This window comes from Nicotiana tabacum, chromosome 3 (genome assembly GCF_000715075.1).
Source record: "Nicotiana tabacum cultivar K326 chromosome 3, ASM71507v2, whole genome shotgun sequence".
NCBI classification, from domain to species: domain Eukaryota; kingdom Viridiplantae; phylum Streptophyta; class Magnoliopsida; order Solanales; family Solanaceae; genus Nicotiana; species Nicotiana tabacum.
In genome coordinates, this window is record NC_134082.1 from 48739246 (window position 1) to 48746185 (window position 6940).

At 34.2% G+C, this 6940-nt stretch overlaps 1 long non-coding RNA gene across 2 annotated transcripts; it reads left to right on the forward strand.

Annotated features, from left to right (window-relative positions):
* The first annotated feature begins 1387 nt into the window (after window positions 1-1387).
* On the forward strand, window positions 1388-3908 carry LOC107767316 (uncharacterized). Of its 2 annotated transcripts, none has more exons than XR_001643890.2 (2): window positions 1388-1765; window positions 1867-3908. It is a non-coding gene; the product is annotated as an uncharacterized LOC107767316 (long non-coding RNA). The 2 variants fall into 2 exon arrangements; XR_001643891.2 differs by having other exon boundaries at window positions 2108-3908.
* The last annotated feature ends 3032 nt before the right edge of the window (window positions 3909-6940 follow it).

A 6940-nucleotide genomic window follows, 5' to 3' on the forward strand; every position in this document is an offset into this window, starting at 1 on the left:
AGACGTAGGTCAATTGACCGAACCATGTTAAATGTCTGTGTTTCTTTTGTTATATTTCTCTTTTGTTGTGTGATTTATCGTCGTTCAAGGTTTTCCTTACTGACTTCCACATAATGCCTGATTTTTTCGGCCCTAACAAGTGGTATCAAAGCGAGGTTCAAGACAGGTTTTTCTAGGCGGGTTTAGTTCTAGCCACAACCAATAACTGTAATCGTGATTTTTGTCTGAGAAATTTACCGGAGTATTACTCACGTTGAGATAAACTTTGCGGTAGAGATTTAGAGATGCGACTTGTTGAAAGTTATGTGAAGAAGGTTGATCAAGTTTGTTTTGTCAGAAAATTCAGGCGAGAATTGTTAGGTGTTTGTCAATATTTTCTTACTATATTTGATTTTGATTTCTTTTGAAGGAAATGACAACATATTTACTATAATTGGGTTTTTCTTTCTATAAAAGGAAATTATAAATCTCTCATATTTGACTAGTCCCTTTTCTTGTAGGAAAATATATGGACTTTTATAAATTGAGGATCTCTCTTTCTCATTCAATAGCATCCACAATGTGCCATATGGAGTTTGAGAGTCGTGTTTAGGGGAAAACTTTACTGGGTAAGTGCTAGCATCCCACTTGTGTTTGCCTCTTTGTGAAGGTTATTCTCTCAATATTTTGTACTCTTTATATGTTGGATTGTGCATATCTGTCATGAACGTAAGTCAATTGACCGAACCACGTTAAATGTCTGTATTTCTTTCGGTATATTTCTCTTTTGTTATGTGATTTATCATCGTTCAAGGTTTGCTTTACTAGCTGGCGTATGATGCCTAATTTTTCGGTCCTAATAAGTGGTATTAGAATGAGATTCAAGACAGATTTATCTTGGTGGATTTAGTTCTAGCCACTACCAATGACGGTAACCATGATTTTTTATCTGAGAAATTTTACCGGAGTGTTACTCACGTTGAGACAAACTTTGCGGTGGAGATTTGGAGATGCGACTTGTTGAATATTATGTGAAGAAGGTTGATCAAGTTTGTTTTGTTAGAAAATTCAGCCCAAAGGGGAGAATTGTTAGGTGTTTGTCCTTATTTTCTTACCATATTTAATTTTCCTATCTTTTGAAGGAAATGGCAACATATATATATTAGAAGAGCTCAGTTTTCGACCTGTCAGCTTCATGTCTTTTTTGTAAAGATCGAGGGTTATATCGTCATTTCACATTATTTCCCATCAATATTATACACGTTGCTTGTTTGCCACGTGGTTATATCATATATATATATATTTATATATATATATATATATATATATATATATATATATATATATATATATATATATATATATGATGTGGCATGCCTAATTGATCAGCAATTGCCTTTATCTTTTTTCTCCGTTTTTTGAGTTTTCTCTTCTTTTTCCCATTTACCTTATTTAATGGAGTAATAAATTTCTTCTTCTTTCATTTACCGATTAATTTAATTGAGAAACCCAAACGTTTCATTCTTCCTTCATTGGTAGTAATAGCCCATTAATTTCTACCAAAACCCTTTCTTCTTCCTCTTTGATGACAACAATTTCAATGCTAATATCTATTTTTTTATCTCCACGGATCAAAAGAGACTTCCACTTTTCCTCCATCCTCCATGGATAAAAAGAGAGTTCCACTTTTCTTCTGAAACCCATCAAAGTCCCTGTCAAAATTGCACTGTATGTGATATGACTTGGAATTCAACTCAAGTTGGTAATTTAAGGGGCGGAAAGATGGGTAGCTTTTTTTTTCCTTTTTTTTTTTAATTCGATAAAATTTTCTTGCTTCAAATATGATATTCTTCACGTTTTACTCTTTTGATTTATTTATTTTAACAGGAAAAACGATCTTGGACTTTGTTATCAATACATACCCTCACCAAAATTTCAAGCTTTTGGTCATCTATCTTCACTTTCTCTTGCACGTTCAGTCACAAATTAGAAGAGAATCATTTTTTCCCAGTTTTTGTAGCTATAGATCAACCATTGTTAACATTCGTTTGCCTTATATTTAATTCACTTTTTTTGAACCGTTGTTTATATGCCTTTTTGAAGAAGGACATATGTATTGTCTTTTCAGCGGACTTCACAAATTGTGCTTATGGCGCCGGAAGAAGAGAAGAAGACTCACTCGATTTCCCCATTCTGAGGTTCGGAGCACATTAATTTTTGTTAAGTTATTTAACTTTACTTGCAGTTGTGTTCTTCTACCAACAAATTTTAAAGAAATTGGAACGATTTTTCTTTTTTGGAGATAATAGCAGCTATTCGGAGTTGCCCTTTACTTTGCGCTAAGAGAAAAACTTAACCGGAAAAGGGTCAAATATGTCCCTATACTATAGAAAAAGGTCTAATATTGCGCTCTGTTATATTATCAGTCCAAATATATCCCTAACGTCATACTATCGGTCCAAATATATTCCTGACATTATAAAAGTGGTACAAACCCACCCCTCCTCCATTAATTGACTCCCTATGACAACATTTCATTGCTACATCACCATTATACTTCCATTTTCATCCCTTACCCACAACCTTTCTTTCCCTTTCATTTGAAGAAAATCACAGATCATAGATATACAAACAAACTGTATCAAAAGAAATGCTAATAGCTAAAGATAATATGAACAACGTGAACCGAGAAAATTCTAATTTTGCTATTCAAAATTCATGCTTATACGAACGAAAATACATTTTGTATTATATAAAAAACTAAGCAAAGATACATGCAAACTAGTTTAAGGTTTCAAAATTGACCATGGTGAGAAAGAAAAACAACCTAGACACGAGAGTTAATATTTTTTGTTTCTTTCTCTTCAACCACATATCTGGAAGGCTACCATTTTTTCTCTCTTTAGGTTTTATGTTAAAATAAATGTCCTACTAAATTTTCCCTAAATAGGTCTTACAAATTCAGCGGCAACACAAGGAAATGCAAAATAAAATACAAAATTGTAAGATCAAGTGAAAGGTACGTACAATTCCAGGATCGGCCAGAGAAGCAACAGGTATTTTGAAAAGCAAGAGGAAGTATAGGCAGTGAAGTCTTCAAAATAATGATAGAACTTTAGAGTAATTGAACTTGGTAGCTGCAAACAGGGTAAAATGGTGAGGTAGCAATAAAATGTGTTCATAGGGGAGACAGTTAATTGAGGAAGGGTAGGTTTGTACCACTTTCATGATGTCAGGGATATATTTGGACCGATAGTATGACGTTAGGGGTATATTTGGACTGATAGTATAACGGAGGGTAATATTAGACCTTTTTCAATAGTATAAGGACATATTTGATCCTTTTCCGAAACTTAAATGTATAAGACAAAAAGATAATTAGTTTAATGTAGACATAGTTTTTGGTTATATTATTGTTAATGATTGTTGTTTGAATAATTAAAATTGTGCTAATGTCCTCAAACTGCCATATCCCACCATAATATAGAATTATTCTCAATTATAACTTGGTTTATTTTCAATCATCTTTTTTATCTTTTATCCCCGAGAGGACACTCCATTTTAATCTTCACGTAAACACAGTTATAATTCTTATATTTAATTCCTTTATCCTATTTAAAAACCTTGCATAAGCTTCACGTTACGAAGTAAATTCTCATTAGTATACTACAACTCTGTCCCCCTAACTTAGAGGTGAAAGATTTCGTTGGACTTGGAGGTAGAATGCAAAAATTGAAGGCCTTTTGGGATTTTCTTTTTTTAATAGCAAGTGAATTTAATCATTTTTCTTGTGAAGGAGTTTGAAATAAGAGCAGTATAGTCTGACAGCTTCTTAGTTAAGAGTTTGTATCTATATAAAATTTAGTGTAGCACTTTTTTTGAACTATGTACACTGATAGAGAGTAGCCAGGAACTTTAGATTCTTTCAATTATTTCGCACTGCTTCTTGAAACTTTCAGTCCTTGGTTGAATTTTAGTTCTTTGGATTGAAATATTCAGTCTACTTTAAATATCCTATGTCAGAATTGTCTCTGCTGTCTCATCACTGATAAATTAAAGGTTAAATTGCCTATGAAGATAGAGAGCTTAGGTTGTTTGAAAAGTATAAACTTGATTTCTAAATAATGCAAAAACAATTTCCGGGTTGGAACTTGATTTTCGTGGCTGGGTTTTCGCAAAGGATGAAGTGAGGAATGATCAATGATATGAGGTTCTCTTGAATTATTGACGTAACATTTTGTTAATAGTTTTTGTATAAATGGCTTTTTCTAAACTGTTGCTTATATGGCTTTTTGGAGACGGGCATATGTATCATCCTATTAAAATTGTTGAGTCTGCATACCTATATGAAAAGAACAACTACCATAATCTACACATATATAGCATACGTTTTTTTTTTCTGTCACGACCCTAAACTCGGACCCGGTTGTTATGATGCCTCTTGTGAAAACAAGGCCAACCGACACATTCCCAATTCATTTTTAAGCAATTAAGTAATAAAATTAAGTCTTAATCATAATCATAAATCCAAAATAAGGTAAATAATACAGTTTGCGGAAAAAGACATAGCCCGACATCGGGGTGTCACCATTCATGATCATCTATAATAATAATACAAGTCTTAAAGAGTCTATTCAAGTAATACAAACTAAAACAGAAGGAAATAGGATAGAGGGAGAGGCACTGAGTTGCGAATCGCCGGGCAGCTACCTAGTGAATCTCCGGAATCTGCTGACAGCTCTTAACCCTCGCAAGCAGGACCTGATGCGCCTGAATTTGTACACGGAGTGCGGGGAGTAAAGTGAGTATTCCAACTCAGTGAATAATAATAATAAATGCAGACTGAGTAATAAGAAACCATGTAAAGGCAAAGCCACAGAATATGAAGAAGTAGTAAAAGCCAGTAAAAGCAATAAAATAGGGAAAAATCGGTAAAGTTACATTAGTTCAGTTAAAACTTCTTTGGAATGCCTTTTTAACAGTTAAGCAAGTAAATGACAAGCAATTAGAAAAGATAAACACATAAAGAACCGCCCCTCGGGCACAATACCACGAATCAACCCCTCGAGCAACACATAGAACAATAGCCCCTCGAGCTATATCTCACACCACAATGGGTACCCACTCTCACTGAGGGTGTGTAGACTCCTGGAGGGGCCCCTTACAACCTAAGCGCAATATCAAGCCATCTCGCGGCATCATCACTAGGCTCTCGGCCTCATATCAACAAGTCACCTCGTGGCGTACAAATCTCAAGCCCTCGGCCTCGTAATCATAATCCGTGTTTCCTCACAACATAGGCCCTCGGCCTTACTCAGTCAGAATCTCACAAGCCACTCGGGCAATAGTAAAATATGATGCTCAACCCAAAATACCGTTTAAAATATCATTTTAAGTGTTAAAGTAGAGTAAACATGGCTGAGTATGAAAACAGTAGAATATAACATGACTGAGTACAAGTATAAGGTCAAAACAGTGAGAAAATATCAGTAAAAATCCCCTAAAGGTTCAAATAGTTGGCACGAGACCCAAATATGGCATTCAGCCCAAAACATGATGATAGCAAACAGTTTTCAGTCAAATACACGGTAAAACAATCATTCAAGATGGAATAAGTCACAATCATCAACAGTGCACGACCCCACGCTCATCATCTAGCGTGTGCGTCACCTCAATATAGCCCAACGATGTGCAATCCAGGATTTCATACCCTCAGGACAACATTTACAATCATTACTCACCTCTATTCGGTCAAAATCTCTAGCTGGCGATGCCTTTGCCCCTTGAATCGGACTACGGATGCTCCAAATCTAACCAACATCAGTGCAAAAATATCAAAATATGCTAAGGGAACAAAGTCTACTCGAAAATAATCAAATTACAACACAAATTCCGAAATTGGGCAAACTCGACCCCCGAACCCACGTCTAGGATTTCGATAAAAATTACATCAATGGACTCCTTATCTGTTGTAATGTTGTTAGAGTAGTTGATTTTAAGTTCAATATGATTGAAGTTAGAAATTTAAATATACTTGTTTGTTGTAATTGTTGAATCCGAAAATAGGATTGTTTGTTGCTAAAAATTTGTTCAATCAAATTTTAGTTGTTCTTTGTTGTTCAATTTGTGTTCGTGTGATTTGTTGTTAAAATCGTGTTCATGTGATATTGTTGTTATGATGTTCATCCGTGTTCATATTGTTGTTTGAACATTGTTAGAAATTGATCATATTGTCTATATTTTGGTTATGTTTGATTAAATGATGTGTTATAGTTGATGGGTAGTTTGGTAATTTGTAGTACGTTCAGGGGTAGTTTGGTAATTTCAGTAAGGTCGTGAGGGGTAGTTTAGGAATTGTACATTTTGTAATTGTTTATTTGAAGCATGGGGGACAAAATGAAATGGGGTGGGTGGTGATATGATTATTTAATATAAAGGGGGACAAGATTTAATTTAAAGGGAGAATCTTGCATTATTTTATGTTAGACATGGGGGACAAAATGAAATGGGGTGATGTGATATGTTTATTTAATGTAATGGTGATGAGTGGGAAGATAATGGGTTGGGTAGAGAAAAAGTATTGATTTTAATTGATTAAAAGATTTATGGGATGAGATTATATATATGAAGTCTTGAACACAAGACAAGGCAGAATATAAAAAAACATACACGAGACAGAGAGAAAAAAAACGGAAGAGAGAAATAAATCTGAAAATAAGAGAGAGAAAAGAGCTGAACATTTAAAAGATAGAAAATTCCGAAAAATATTTAAGTTTTCAAATAAAAAAAACTAAAAAATCTTCTGCTTTCTTTCTTTGTTTGAAATTAGTATTAATGGTTGTTGTTTCATTCAAAGCTTAAAGCTTTTGTTTTTGGGATTACTACTCCATCGGTCTGTTACTGGGTTGTTACTGTTGCTGGGCAGTTGTTGCTGTTACACTGTTATTACTGTTGCTGATTT